The following is a 16,450-nucleotide window of genomic DNA, read 5'->3' as shown; positions in this document are numbered from 1 at the left end:
TTCACCTCATTCACTCTTCATCAACTCCGGTTCAATCTTCCACCCCCCCAAACTCCTATTGAAAAGCTCACTAATGGTTTCCATCTTCCTAAATCCAATGGGAACTCTGAAATTCTTACCTTACTTGACCTCTCCACAGCATTTGAACCAATTTCTGCTCCCTTCTGAAGTACTCTTTTTTCTTTGAAAATACACTGACTGTTTCCTTTCTTCTGAGGCCAGCTCTTTATATTCCCTCTTGATGGCTCCTCTTTCCCTGTGAAGCCTCTAAATGCAAATCTTCCTCATGGCTCATTTTTGGCCTCTTCTCTACTTTCTTCTTCTTTTTTTTTCCTCTCCTCTATTTTTCTCTCTTCCCCTTTCCCTTTTCTCTTCTTAAGTGACCTCTCCTTCCCCATGATTTGAATTCTACCTGTTTATCAAAGGGTCTCATATCTTTATTAGAGCTCTTTGCTGAGTGCCCACTTGATATACTTCCTAGAAATTCTTATAGACATTTCAAACTTAGCATCTCAGAATCTCAGCTCTGATCTCCTTCTACAAACCTGGAGGATTTTCTGACTTAGGGAATTGTGTCTTATATGCCTGGGTGTTCAAGGATATCTCTGGCCTCCTTTTGGACTCTAGTGTCACAGATATTGTAGACATCTCAAACTCAACGTGTCCAGACCAGTTCTACTGGTTTCATCTCTTCAGAATCTCTGTAACAAACAAATTTGAAACACACATACGCATCCTTGTGGAAGGAAGAAAGAAAAATAAATCTATATCCATCTGGTTGTGTCTCAGGGCCACTCACTGTCCTATTAAAACCTGGTGGCCAGTTTTGACTCCTCCCTTTCTTTTATTCCTTAAATCAAATATATATTTTTTCCCAAGAAAAAGTCACCTCCACCTTTAGCCATGATAAAACAACAGGGAATAAATTCATTCTTTCATTGTATAAAATGAAAAGCGAGGCAAAAATATGAAATGGTTTTCAGGGGGTTGGAGAGGGGATTGTTGGAAGCAGATGCTGCAGGTAGTGATCCCTACCTCTGTGGAGAAGGGAAGCAAGATGTGACCTCCTGTGCTCGTCCAGAGCTCATAAACCATTTGCATGGCCATCTATGGTGTGTCTCTTCCACTGGCACAAGAACTCCAGGAAAGGCAGGAAGGCCCCCAGTCCAGTGTCTAGCCCTTTATCAGCATCCAATAAATTTTTGCATGGGATAAATAAATCAATGACTCTTTGATCAATTCTGTTCCCCTACTAGCTACTCCCTATCTTTTCTACCTTTACACACTACACCTCAAATCTATCCGATCATATCTCTCCATGTCTTTTGCTGTTACTCTGGTCCCCAACGCCACTATATCTTCCTTTACAAATGCTCTAACTTCCTAGGTGGGCCTGTTACTTCTTCTCTTGCCTTTTCCAATTAATAAATTGGTTCTTTAAAAGGTCAATTTCCTCCGGTTGTTGTATAGTGAGAGGTATCAATGATTTCTACACTTTGGAGAATTCCAACTCCCTTCAAGGGGATGGCCAGCTACCCGCTGACTACTCAACCTTTGACTTACTCATTTGGCTGCCCCTGGGGTCCATAGGACACAATTTGAAAACCATCAAGCTAGGTGACTGCTGAAGTCCTTTCAGCTTTTAGGTGCCATGGTGAGGTGATTGCACTTATTTGCCACTATCTAGTTACCCATTAAAATGGGATGGATAAAAATTACCTGTAAGTTTGATAATTCTAAGCAAAAGTGATAAGTGCCCGTAGAACAAGAGTTTCTTTCATTGACAATGGGAAAATGAGGGTCGAGTTATAAGAATTCATTACAATCCCTCTGGCACCCCCAGGGTTTCAAGGAAGAGGAATACTGTTCTTAGCTTATCAAGCATAGTAATCATGGAGGGCAAATTCCTCCGTCTACCAGAGCTTTCTAGAAATATCACATGACAATGTACAAACATCTTGGCTTGGACTCTGTGTTGAAAGGCAGTGCTTGGCTTTGCTTTTGACTTCTAGGGTAGACTTACTCACCCCAGACACAGCGTCTTGTTCAAATACGTGTCCTTGTATTCTCAGGCCAGTTTTATCTTCTTCTGTAATTTAACACATGGTCCTCTCAGTTTATGAATCACCCTCTTGTGGGTTTAATGAGTATAAATCAATTTACCAACCACTGAATCACACAGAGTAAACAGATAGATAAGATGCATTTGTGGGTCTACAAATTTCAGAACCAGATTAGAACACAAACATCTCACTAGGCATAGGTATTGTTGGATGAAGAAATCATGTCACCGCAGAATAGGGTCAAATACAGTGATAAACAGCATTGCCTCCAAAAGTACACAGAAGGCATCAGATCCAGCCTGTAGCATTTGAGATGGAATGGAGAGAAGGAAAAGGAAGCCATTATGATAATATAACAATGTAATTGGTATGACCCATTTCATATGAGCAGAATGACAAAGTCACATTCCATGTTTTTGAAATACCTTCACTACTCCCCACGTGCCTAGACAAGTGGGAAATCCAGTCTTTCTCTCCTAACCCCTCTCTCTTACATGACCAGTAACTATGGGGTCTTATGTGCATCCCTCTCCTTTTGCTGGGCCTTGGACTCAGGTGCCCTCTTGGGGCTGGAGGAACCCTCTTGCAGAGTTTCAAGAACACTTCATCGTTGCTGGCCTTGCTGTGCCTGGGTCTCTATTTTGCATCCCTGCAGTAGGCACACGGGTTCTCTGAAGGATGAAGGAGTTTGGCTCCTGTTGATTTGTCCTTCCTCGGCCTTGAACATGCTCCCTCTAGCTCCCAGTACACACCCCAACTCCCGCCCAGATTGGCCTGCTCCCAGCACTACTACATTTACCATTCACTCTCCACTGCCGATTCCCTGGGTGCTAGTGATCTTAGAGGAGTGGGCTTGGTTCAGCTCCGGCAGCCACTGCTGTGTGGACCCAGAGTGGCCCCTACCCTGAGGTCATTGACGTACTCCCTTCCGGAACCAAGACCCTGCCCAGAAGACACATCCTTCCACTTGTAGGGCTGCAGGAAGTAGAGTACTGGGACAGTTTAATACATTTTGTCCCTGATTTCACCCTCAGACATTCGAAAACACTGGGGACTAGTCTCATAACATTCCACTTACACACTCAAAATCTGTTTCAATAATTTGAAAAGTGAAGCTTTTGTGTTTCTGTTTGTTTGTTCACTAATCTGCCTCAGCTAGGAGCAGAAGTGCTGCCTTCAGGTGCTCGACCCCCACTCTCTGGTTACCTGTGGAGAAAGGATAGTGTGTATAGGTGAGTTTGCAGGGAGTGCAAGAGAGTGAGTTTGTGTGTGCACGTGTGAGTGCAACAGTGAATGTATATCTTCTTGCAAAAACCCAGGCAGGGAGGGGCTGCTGGAGGAATCCATGCAGGTCCAGTGTGCTGAGTGGAGGGGGTGGGGGAGAGGGCAAGAGGGGACAAGCAGAAGTGCCATCCACAGATATGAAACGCAGGAAGGGAAACCCTTGGAAAGAGAGGAGAGTCTGCATGGTGTGGTAGAGAGAAGGCATTTTCTGCAGCCAGAAACATCTCTTTTTACTTAATCTGCATGGCCTCAGTGTCTCCACATGTGAAAAGCAGAAGATGATGGTAGTCATAACAATCAGAGACCCCCCAAAGTTGACATACGTGGAGCATCAGAAAATGCTATAAAAAATGTTAACTGTTATCACTATCACTTTCTTTTCCATATGTGCAAAGATAGAATAATATTTTTATATTTTTTATGCCTCTATTTATTTTTATGTGGTGCTGAAGATCCAACCCAGTGCCTTGCACTTGCTAGGTGAGTGCTCTACTGCTGAGCCCCAGACCCAGTCCCAATATTTTGATTTTTTGAGACATTTTTACTTTACATAGTTAGGTGACTTGAATCATATTAATTTTATTATTATTATTAGTTGTTCAAAACATTACAAAGCTCTTGACATATCATATTTCATACATTTGATTCAAGTGGATTATGAACTCCCATTTTTACCCTGTATACAGATTGCAGAATCACATCGGTTATACATCCACGTTTTTGCATACTGCCATACTAGTGTCTGTTGTATTCTGCTGCCTTTCCTATCCTCTACTATCCCTCCTCCCCTCCCCTCCCCTCCCATCTTCTCTCTCTACCCCATCTACTATAATTCATTTGTCTCTCTTGTTTTTTTTCCCTTTCCCCTCACTTCCTCTTATATGTAATTTTGTATAACCATGAGGGTCTCCTTCCATTTCCATGCAATTTCCCTTCTCTCTCCCTTTCCCTCCCACCTCTCGTCCCTGTTTAGACTTGAATCATATTTAAAGAACATATTTAAGGAACTATAAATGGTTAATGTTTGGGGGAGCTGGGGAGTTCTCGCTGAGTGCCATTGAGCTAATTTTGGGTCCCGGTGAGTGATGAGTGTGAGGTGGGAGGGTATAAGAGACCAGGATTTGGGGAGAGGGGAAGGGAGACCCAGTATGAAGCCCACAGAGCAAGGAGGGAGGTGTTGAGGGAGGGACAAAAGACAGCTTCAGGGAGACGAATTCTGAGTGGAGAGATATTTAAAGAATTTTATTCCTTTGCTATATGATATGCCATATGGCATCTTTCCTGTATATTCTCAAGAAATCATCAAGGAAAACTCCGTTATTCTGTATGGCCTGAGGCATGACTGAGCTTTGTTTTGTTTTTCAAAACAGACCCAGATATATTTTAGGTACCTATGTAAAGAACTTTGAGACCCTAAATAAATTCTGTCCACCAACTCCTCCGACTTTCATAATGATTTCTCTCCTTAACTACTGTGTTACGTTAGCATGATTTCCTCCATTTTCCCACCTTTTAAAAATAGAGAGGGTTTCTGCTTCATTTTTATTTCCCACGGGTTTACCTGTCCTGTGGGTAAATTTCCTCTTTACTTTACATGTTTTCTTGAAGATTCTCCTGTGGGAGACTCTTCCTGGCCCTCTGATAGACAAACTTTTTCTATGTTAGGGGTAACCCTTCCTTCACAGCTCATGAGTAGGTGCTGTCTAAATCTGATGTCTTATGTTCAATCAGCCTCTTGGAGAACATTCTAGACATTTATGACTGCTTGTTTTAATATCACTAATCAACCTACTTCTAAATGTAGGTTGATTAGTGATATTAAAATTTGAGGCAAAGTTTCCCTCAAATCACCATTTAGTCTTTCTTTTTCTCTTTCATCTCCTATCAAATCTTTCATGTCATGATCTAAGGGGGTCCCATGGACTTCTGGGCTCCTAGTCCTGTGCTGGAAGCTCCCTAGTAGGTTTTACTTGACTTTCTTCCTGCTGCCCAATTCTGGTTTATGCCTGCCCTATGCAGTCTGTACATCTCCTTTTTTTCTCTGGTCCATCTTTATATTAAAAAAAGAAAAAAAGACATTTTTCCTCTTTTAGGTGGTTTTTGCTTGTTTGCTTTTAACTGTTAGGGAACATGTGGATCTTTTTCTTTTTAAAGTGTCAGATTTTTTTTTTTCCTAGTGAATATTTTCCTTGGGCTTCTAATAATGTTTAAGCTTTCTCAATTAATTTTCTTTATGTGATTCCTTGGAGTGTTTCTGTTGTTGTTTCCAGTTTACCGCTGTGGGTTCAGTTACAGTTCCCTTTTAAAGTTGAGTAACTGCATAATGGATTTTTTGAGTTTTCTGCCAGAATGTGGAACTAGGTTGTGTTGAAACCACTATTACATTGCGGTTCCTATGAAAATGCTTTCTGTATAAATTCTTTCCTGACACTTAAAGCCAAGACCACAATATTCCCTTTGTTTGTGAATTTTAAAGAGCAGTCGCTTGGTTGATGTCCACCCTGGGCCTCCTGCCTTATCAGGCAGTGTTTCATGACTCGTAGGATAAAACAAGCTACACGATTTTTATTTTTACCTTGCCTGATCTTGTGGTTTCTTCACTTTCATTTAACGTTTTCAGTTTCATTCACTGACTTTTTGACTCACTATTGCTACACATTCATGATTTTACTGTGAAATTTCCATGGAAATAAATTCTACTGTACTTTTCTTTTTCTCTTTCCTGCACGAGTTGTCCAAGGTTGCCATCGATCCTGCTCCTCTTTTCTGCTCACCTTTCCCCATTCTCTCCCTTGTAAGCCTGAAGCTCTTGATCCCTGGTTGCCCTCACTTTCAGCCCAAGAGACTAATCTAGTTCCTGTGTTTCTAAGCATAGAAAGTGCTATGTATGCTGGCTTCCCTTTCTCCAAGTTCTGTCTTGTTGGTTGTCTAATTAAGTGGTTGCTTATCCTCCCCTCCCTCTTCCCTCCTCAATGTCAAGATAAAGTTCATGTCCATTCACACTGATCAGACTTATCCCAATGTTTTTTGAAAGCAGCTTTCTCCTTTTTGGTGCAAGAATCCTCCTACCAGTTCAGTTTGGGTTAAGCCTGTCCTGCCTCTGGTCCTGGTCACATCCTAAGGATAACTTTCTTAGTTATATAATTGTCAGGCACTGTACTAAACAAGTTGATCTCACTTTCCAGTAGGATGGTATGGTGGCTCCCTCACCACCAGGGATCCAGGCTCCTGTATGCTTGCTTCACCAGCCTTGCTATGAAGCTTTTATTTTGTGGTCTGAGATGGTTTCTCCAACTCAGCAATCACACGTATATTTCAGTGAGAACAAAGGGAAAAGATAGGGATACAGGGCATGCTCCCTAAAATTGCTAATACCACTTCCTCTTACAATCCATTGGCCAAAATGGGGTCGCAAGGTTGCACCCCAGCTGCAGAGAAGCTAACGTTTTGAGAGTTCTGTTACTGAGCAAGAAGGGAAGATGAGATATTGGAGATCAATCAGAAATCTCTGATACAAACCTTGATTCCAAATAACCCTCCAACTTCCTCCTTCTGTAATTCTATCTATGTATCCAAATTTGGAGAACGATTGAATTCCTACAGTCTTGCCTTTGGGAACACAATGGCCAAGGTCCTGAACATGATTTTTCTAATGAAGAACTTACCCACTGGCTTCCCATCAGCTCTGCCCCACCTCCACAACCTTCTGAGGATTATGACACCTTTATCCCCACACTGAAGCTTGCACTCTTCTAGTAAACTGGAAGCTCAAGAATCTGAGAAAAGATGGGACTTTTGACACCATCAAAGGCTAACATCGCTCTGCCAAATGTTTTATTCGACTTTATTTCATGTTAATCTTACATTTCTAATTTTTGGATCTCTGGTTTGCTTCAAAATACTAAAACTAAAAAAAAAAAAAAAAATTACAACTTTCTCCTACTCCTTCTGCTCCTGGGTGGGGGTGGTTTTACTCATTCTTTCCCCCTCCCATTTGCTCCTGGCAGATCTTCATGTTTACATTCATTTTACATAAAGACATTCTCTCTTCCTGAAATTTGCATGTTTTGCTTTTCACCGGGTTTTAAAAAAACATCTTTCCTGATGTCTACCTTACTCCGATTGAGTGTCTATTTTTCTTTGGATTTTGGCATCGGCTGGTTCTTTTTTTTATTTGCTACAGAAGTAACCATTAAACAGGAACAGAAAATGTCAGGTAAAAGGTTCACATGATACTTACAAGATCAATTAGTTGTCTTACACTGGCCATGCTTGTTCAAGAATCATTTTGATCTTGAGATCTGATTGCCTCTCCTAGTAAAATATGTTTTGATTACATGTAGCACTGTTCTGCTATTCTGTTAAAGATTAAAACATGACCTGGCAACTATATAATATTTTGATGTGTATGCTCAATCCCCCCAACCTTGTAAATTTCAAAGTTATATGAAACTGAAGCCAACAAGAATATGAACCTTAATTTTAACCATGTGTCTTAGAATTAGAAATTGAAAAAGAACTATTTCGTGTAGGACTCAGTAATAAATGCTATAAAATTAAACCTGAGAAAATACATCATATACTTCATAAATTCCTCATCTTTGGTGCCACCACTATTGTCCTGGTCCCCAGGGTTTTCATTCCCTCCTTCCTGTTTTTCCCTCCATGTGCCCAGTCATTCACAAACATCTTTTCTTCCTCTGAGGAGTATCTTGGATTTGTCCCTGGGTCTCACTTTCAGCTGTCACTTCAGAGCCAAGTCCCCATCAAGTCCCATATAAATTACTGCAAAAGCCTCTTTACTGGACTCCTCACTTTCAATTTATCCTTCTTACTGCTGCCAGGTTCATCATTGCTTTCACCATCCCTCTCCTCTGATTAAGACCCTGCAATATGGCCTTATTTCTGATGACTCCAAATCTGGACTCCTTACCCTGAGCAAGAGCTTGGGATGTGCCCCCAAAGTTCATGTGTCAGAAACTTGATCCCCAAAGAGAGAATGTTGGGAGGTGATGCCTAGTGGGAAGTTTCAAGATCACGGGGCATGGCTATCATGAATGGACCAATGCCATTGTTATGGAGCTGATGCACTCCCCCCTCTCGCTTGCTGACTCTCTCCCTTCCTCTTAGCCCTTCCACCATTGGATGAAGCAGTAAGAAGGCCCTCGCCAGATGCCAGGCCCTCCATCGCAGACTTCCCAACTTCCAGATCCATGAGCCAATAAATTTCAGTTCATTATAAATTCCCAGACTGTGGGATTCTGTTACAGTAGCATAAAATGGAAGGAGACAGCCCAGTAACAATGAACTTTGTTTTTTAACTTTATCTCACAGAGGACCCCAACACACATGCATACTCTAGTCAGTTAGCTTTTGTGTTGCTCTGCTATCTCTCTCTCTCTCTTTCTCTCTCTCTCTCTCTCTCTCTCTCTCTCCTTTTTTTTTTGGTGGTGCTGGGCATTGAACCCAGGGCCTTTTGAATGCTAATCAAGCACTATACCAACTGAGCTATATCCCCTGCCTCCTCTGCTCTCCTCTTTTACCATAGATTTCCACCATCATGTCTTACCATATACTAGGCCCTCCCTGGAGAACTATCTGTCCCCTCCTGCAATCTACATGATGCCTTGTGTTCAACATCCTGAGACTTCTTGCTTTCAACCCATTCTTTTATGTAATATTTCTGATTTCAGTCTGCCTTTACCCAGTTACTTCAAATGAACTGGAGATGACTTTGTGTTTGTTATGTAACTACTCGTATACATCCTCTCCTCCATTATTTTATCTGCTTTTGTTCCTTAATGTGTCTGCTTGGATGACATTTGTTAGTTAATTTCTCCTGAACAGATCAATGAAGAGAAAAAATCATAAAAGATTTTATACATTTATTTCATTATTTTGCTTGAATTCCCCATACTTGTTCCTGGAGTGGGATTAGAGTTTAGCTCTTCTTGTTTTATTCATAGAATGCTACATTATTCTCAAATGCTTTGTTTCTTGTCTTGATGGCCTTATAATTTGCACTAACTGCTTGAGTCAAGAATGATGAGATGCAGGTCACAGGCTAAGTTCAAGGTGAATGGAATTAAACTGAGAAAGAATAGGAGAAAGCAAAAATTACCTTATGGGGATCTTTGGCCAACCCTCATTGGATTTAATTCATAACAATTTGAAAATATTCAAATCTACTCCTTTAGGACCAGGGTACAGCTGTCTATTTGAATTTGTTCCAGCCCTGGCTGAACTATTAATAATTAATTCATGTAGGCTATTTCCCACGATCGTGGACAAGATCATGTATAACCAAACAAAAATAAGTCTAAGAAGAGCTAAAACTATCAGTAAAATCTTAAAAACGATGGCTGTCAAAATTCATTTGTCCTAGCAAAAAACTAGGCCTTAAAATTCAGAGACACAAAGGAGATCTTGAGGATGGTGAGTTTGGCTTGATGTCACAGGCAGAGCTGGGGCCCAAATATAGTGCTCCTGCAGATGCATACGTGGAGGCACAGGCTGAGGGCATGGGGACCGTTCATGTGCTCTGTAGGCCTGGAAGCTTTTGGTCTTCCCTATCTGCTGAGGTTGGCTCATCAGTTTCTGTGCATCCTACTACCTGGAAGGTGATGACTACTTGTTCAGAGGGCAGATGCCTGAAAGTCAGTGGTGATCTCTGCAGATCATAAAATGGTGTAGCAGAAAGTGACTAGATGCCCTCCAGTTTCCATTCCTCCTCCTGGGCAGCCCCAGATTCCTCCTTAGTTGAGTTGGAGCCATAACACTAGCTCTGACAGTGGAATGTGGGTAAAAGTGATGTCGGCCAATTCTAGGCCTGGCTCCCCAAATCTCTGTGGAGATCCTGAGCTTTCTCACAATGAATAGACAAAGGAAGAAACTGATTTAAGTAGTGTATGACACAGTCACAGGAAGAAACATGGGACCTGAAATTGTTAGGGGAATATTGCTCCCATAACTCCTTCATTGATAAATGAAATGAATGCAAAATTTATTTTTGTTGGTTTAAGCCTCTGAACTTCAATTGTGGACTGTTACCATTAATTAGCATGAATAACAATATCTTTTATTCTTCCCAAGATTTAGAACAGTTTTACTAAAAAAAAAATTCCTTGTTCATAAAATATGTTAAAGCTACCAAATTTCATACACTTTAATAAAGGGTTGATGAATAACCACCCATCTTCAAATAAAGAAAACAATACCAACATTTATATAGTGTATTTGGATAGTGGCTTAATCTGAGACAAAGCTGCCTAAATCTGGGATTAAATGAAAAGATGATTTTTCAGGTGAATTGTATACAAGGAGTAGGGGGACAGAAGAACGAAGGACAATGTTGTATTGATTAGTTAAAAAAATATTGATTTGTATCTACTATGTGACAGTTGCTTTTTTAGACTCTGGAGATACAGCAGTGATAGAACAGATCCTTGTTTTCTGAGATCTTCCACTCTAGTGGAGAGATCAGAGCTTTGAAGTTAGGAGGGTAAGGGGGTAAAGAAGGATGTGCACTCTAGTTTTAGACAACATAATCAGAGGAAGTCCTCTGTGATGGAGTGATGGTTGAACAAGGAAGTGAGGAAGTCTGAGTCTGGTCCGAGGACATTCCTGCAAGAGGAAACAGCAGGGCAGAGGCCAGGGTGGGTGGAAACACGTGCACGTGGCGTGGGGTGGTGGAGGAAGAGGAGTAGGCATCATGGTAGGAACCAGAGAGGAAGTGGGAGGATACGAGGTCAGGGAGGGGTGGGTGGGTGGGCAAAGTTCAGACTAAGATCAGGATTTGGATTTCATTTTGAGATGGGACACCCATTGAACAGGTGTGAGTGTGTGTGTGTGTGTGTGTGTGTGTGTACGTTCTTTAGAGTGTGCTAGGCAAGGGCTCTGCTGCTAAGCTGCACCCCCAGCTCCTAGCGAGTTTTGAACAGAGAAGTTGTAGCAGAAAGACCAGGTAGAAAGGAAATTGTCTTGGCAAGATGGGATGGTTTTGTTTTAACCACCGGTTGAATATCTCTCATCAACGGGGACAGAGGATGAAATATGGGAAGAGAAACCCAAGTTCTATTGAGGACAGTTGAAGGTAAAATGCCAACCAGACATACAATTAGAAATTCTGAGTAGATAGTTGAGTATTTGGGCCTAGAACTCAGGGCAGGGATCAGAATATAAATCCTAGAGATAGAAATTTGGAGTTGTCAGTCTAGACATAGTTGATGTTTAGACCAGGTGGGATTGTCCAGACTGCAGACAGAGAGGAGATGGAGCTGAGGTTGGCCCTAGGGCTCTCCTTGTTTTACAAGAAGCACAGAGTAGAAGGAGATTGAGAAGGAGTGATGGGGAGGTAGGAAGAATGTCACAAGAGTTCAGTGCTACAGAAGCCAAGGTGACAAAGTATCTTTAAAATTAGAATTCAGCTGTGTCAGATATTGCCAAGAATCAAGAAAGGTAAGGACAGGACCGTTGGATTTGACATAAGAAATCACTGGTGACTTTGGTGAGACAGTTTTCAATGGTGTGGTGCAGATGGAAACCAGGTAGGAGTGAGGGTGAAGAGGTGAAAGAAAAAGCCACAAAAAAAACTCCTGTGACAAGTTTTTGCAGGAAGGAACACGAAGCAATGTGGCAGTGATCAGAGGGACGTGCATTTTCTCTGCATCCAACCTCCTGTTCCTCAGATCACTGGATCTCTCCAAGATGTCGGGAAAGCATCCCTCTACATTGTGTCTTACCAATTTGTACAGGAACAATGACATTGTATTGTTTCCTCTCTTTATTTACATTTTAAAAAGAGGAACTTGGAAAAAAAAGTTTTTAAAAAGGAGAAACTTTGTCTTTCATGTAGTAAATAAGCCTGATATATGTTGGGTACCTACAATGAATGAATCTTCAGCTAAGACTAGTTCTGGAGTGTGAGTGAGTGTGTGTGTGTGTGTGTGTGTGTGTGAGAGAGAGAGAGAGAGAGAGAGAGAGAGAGAGAGAGAGAGAGAGAGAGAGAGAGAGAGGCCTTGTCTTCAGATCCAGTGGGCTGGAAATCTTCCTGACAATCTGTTAGACATCAGGGATTTTTATCTCCAGATGGGTGCCCCATTTTTCTTCTTGATAACCTCTTACTAATGAAGAGCCTGGGATGGAGTTCCATTTACAAATGGTGAATCATTAGAAACAGATTCGTAGGCAGGGAAGCATCCTCCAGCAGCAGAGCCTCACTTCTGAGGCATGCAGTCAGTTCGCTGCACAACTGCGCCTGAGAGCAGATCTATGGAGGGGTGGGGGGTGTCATCTCATTACATGTGTCCACTCCCACAGCCTGGCTCTCACAAGTCTTCATCGGAAAGCCCGAGGGCAAAAGGACAAGCTCTCCATTTAAAGAGCACCTCCCCAGTCCCTGACTTCCCCTCTCTTTTCTACCTCCTTTCTTAACAGGAGACTGAAGTTGTGGGGCTGTGCCTGCTCCTCCAGCTCTCTTGCCCATCTCTAAGCTTCCTTCCTGCTTGTCCACAGAGCTTGCTGCCCTTTATTCTTGATCCCAGACTGGGAGTGCAACTGCTACTGCTCTGAGGTGGGTATTTTTCGGTCGCCATGTCTTCCTAACGACGGACGAAGGCAGACGGGCCAGGGACTTCCAACAGGAAAGAGGCTTGGGACCGGCCCATCTTCTAGGATTTATTGCCAGATTCTTATCTTCTGAGTTCAAGCCCATCTTTTTGGACTGGTTTTTCCATTCGTCCCAGTCTCTACCTCTTCTATACTCTTCACATGACTCTTCACACTGCCCTTCATCTGTGTCCACCGGTTGCCATTGCTAATAACACCATATCACCGGGTAAGTGACGAAGAAAGACATTATTTTGACTCATGGCTTAGGAAGTCTGAGGTTGAGGGTCCACATCTGGTGATGGCTTTCTTGCTGGCAGAGCCCAGGGCAGCGTAGGGCATCACACGATGACACACAGGAAACATCATGTGGGTGTCTCCTCTGGTCTCTGTCCTTCTCATGAAGCCACCAGTATTCAATCCTGGGGCTCTGCTCTAAGGGCCTTCCTATCCTAATCACGTCTCATGGGTGCTACCTCTAAATCCATAGTTGCATTAAGCTCCCATCCTCTCAATACCTCAAAATGAGGATGAAATTCCAGCATGAGGTTCAAATCATAGATCACCCTATCACCAGAAAAGTGGCTCCAAGGCTCCAGTTACTCATGCACCTCTTTTCTCCTCCTCCTCCTTCTTTTGACATATTGATGTATCATTACTACTATTATTTACTAATTTTTTTTCTCTGAATACACTTGCCTGTTTACTTAAATATTTATTTAAGTAGGGAATTTTGTTACCACACAAATAGAAATTTGGGTGGAATAAAAAAAAATCAAGACAAAAATAAAATATTAACCCAACTAAAAAAAACCCCAAACCAAGTTTGTAATGTCAAATTCCTGTGGTATACTTGTTTACCAGCACGACTAAGCTTTCTTTCTTTTTATTAGAAAGGATAATTATAAAATATTAGTGTTATTAAAGATATACTAGTATAAAAGACTTTTTCTTTGATACATTCTGAAGGAATCAAAGGAAAGTGCCTTTTGCACAGCACTGAATGTACTAGAAGCCACTGAATTACATACTTTACAATAGCTGATATTTTGCATTTCATGGTATGTGAATTTTACTTAATAAAAAAAAGCCATTTTGATTCAGTGTTATTTAATACCATATTGTAGGACTGCTTAAAGTCTTTAATACCTTATTTTGGCAAACCTCACACCACCAAGGTGCAGTGCTTATAAGGCTGATGCATGTGGTATGGTCTCAGAGGGGCCCATGGTCCATGGCTATAGTTTACATGTTGTTTGTCTCCTGAGGATTCATGTGCTGGAGGTTTGGTTCCCAGTGTGGTGAAGCAAGAGGTGGTAGGAACTTTAAGAGGTGAGGCCTACATATTGTTAAATTGTGAGTGTATGAATATGTAACAGTGAATGTCACCATTATGCACAGATATAAGGTACCAATAAAAAAATCTGGGAAAAAAAAAGAGGTGAGGCCTAGCAGAAGGTCCTTAGATCATTGGGGACATGCCATAGGAAAGGACTGTGGGATAGGGGCCTCTCTGGCTTCCTATCTGGCCATTATCCCCACATTTGCACCACCCCCATGGGGCGCTCACCAGAACCAGTGTTATGTTTGGACTTTCAGCCTATAAAACTATGAGCTAAATAAACCTCTTTTCTTTATAATAATGTTAGTTTGCCTCAAGCATTTTGTTATAAGGATGAAATATACTACACTTCCTCAGTAGTCTAAAGAAGTTTTAAACCAAGGGGAACCCTTCCATCAAATTTCCTGAATAATGTAAAAATAAGACACACTGAGCATAATATTCCTCTAAAGTCCATCTTTTCCACTTCCAAAACTTATTCTATGTTTGGACGTGCATACTTTGCTTTTCAGAACTCAAATTTCTTTATCTATAAAATAGAGACAATAGTGCCTATTATGTGATGTTGTGAGAATTACATAAGAAAGTCATGTAATAGCCTAGCAAAAGTTCTTGTATGGAGTAAATGCTAGTTCTCTTTTTCTGAATCCCTAATATGCTTCACTTGGTTGAAGACAATAGGAGGCAAATCCATATGGATGCTTCATGAATGTTTTGATGCTGGAAACCAGTCACTTTTTTCTAGAAATCCTTATAACCCAGAAATGGAGTAATATATAGATTCTGAAAAATTGTCAGTATATAGTCAGTGCTGAGAGAGAGAGAACATGCAGGGAGAGGGGGAGAGGAGAGAGGAGAGAGAGGAAGAAATAAACTCTTCTGAGTTCCATTTTCAGAATTATGGAAAGTTGGGATGCAACTCATTGTTTGCATTAAGAATCATTAAGGATTTATTTGCATCCCTTTGGGTTTCTATTGAACTCTCCTCTGGTGCAGTTCCATATGCTGGTGTTTGGCCAACCTGGTTTAATTAATTAATCTTCAAGTAAAACCAAAGCGTATTTAGAACATTTATGGGATTTCCTTATGAAACATCATCACTTCTGGTTCACTTGCATTTTGCTGTTTTTGGTCATCATTATTTGTGTTGTTGTATTTGGCAGCCATCCTGGAAATACAATTTACTTTATGCTAAAACCACGTCTAAGGAAAAACTGTGACTCCATTGTGGAGTGAAATATGGCCTCCACTCCCTTGCATTGTGTTCTCAGTTTTGGAGATACATCAAACTAGAAATGATGTATTCTTTCAAACTTTAGTGCTTAAGTGTGGGAGGTAGGAAACTTTCAGATACTTGCAAACACATTTTTAAAAAGTATTTCAGAACCAGCCCTCTCTAAGCAGAGGAATAGGAATGGATTCTCCATGACAAAGAGAAAGTCTCGTGTGTGTGTGTGTGTGTGTGTGTGTGTGTTTAAACACTGTGATAGGAAACAAGGAATGTTCTCCTATTGGAATCCGAAAAGATGAGCAAGGTATAACTGTGTGTCTGAGGCAGTTTGGCTCATGGGGTAACTGAAGCCCTATAAAGAGGCTTTTAAGAAGCTTCCCAGTTCATTAAGCATTCACTAACAAGGAGGGACTTTAACATGGTGCATCCTGAGGTAGACCTTTTCCTGCTTCTAGTCCAGAAGAATAAGACTCTTTAGAGAATCAAATGAGAGTTGAGGCTTCCCCTGGGAGGCTTTTCAGCTGCCTTTGGGGAGGAGGAATTACCCGGGGAGCATCATGGGCCAATATTTCATTCCTATTCTTTGAACACAGCAATTCACCTACATTTTGAAATAGAACTATTTAGACACCTGCAGCTATTAAGATGTGGAGGTAGACATATTGACGTAAGCATCTTCCTTCCCTCACTATGACTGATCAGTATCTCAAATTTGGTCTGTGTGCCTAGGTCATTCTATAGGTTTGTCACCAGTGACCTAACTAACTGACTCCAAATTTGGGTAGTTGGGGCTCATCAAATAAGGCACAACTCTGGAGGATGATTCTCAGGAATAATGTCAACTATAAAAAGCCATAAAGATTTTTTTTTAAAGCAACTAATTCTAAAATGATCTCTTTTAGGGTTTCCTGACCTCTGATGGTA

Source organism: Marmota monax, unplaced genomic scaffold, assembly GCF_021218885.2.
Source record: "Marmota monax isolate L192 unplaced genomic scaffold, Marmota_monax_Labrador192_F-V1.1 WCK01_AAM20220418_F8-fsc00126, whole genome shotgun sequence".
Taxonomy (NCBI): Eukaryota; Metazoa; Chordata; class Mammalia; order Rodentia; family Sciuridae; genus Marmota; species Marmota monax.
The sequence above is the reverse complement of the archived record's forward strand: the minus strand, read 5'-3'. Positions refer to the sequence as shown.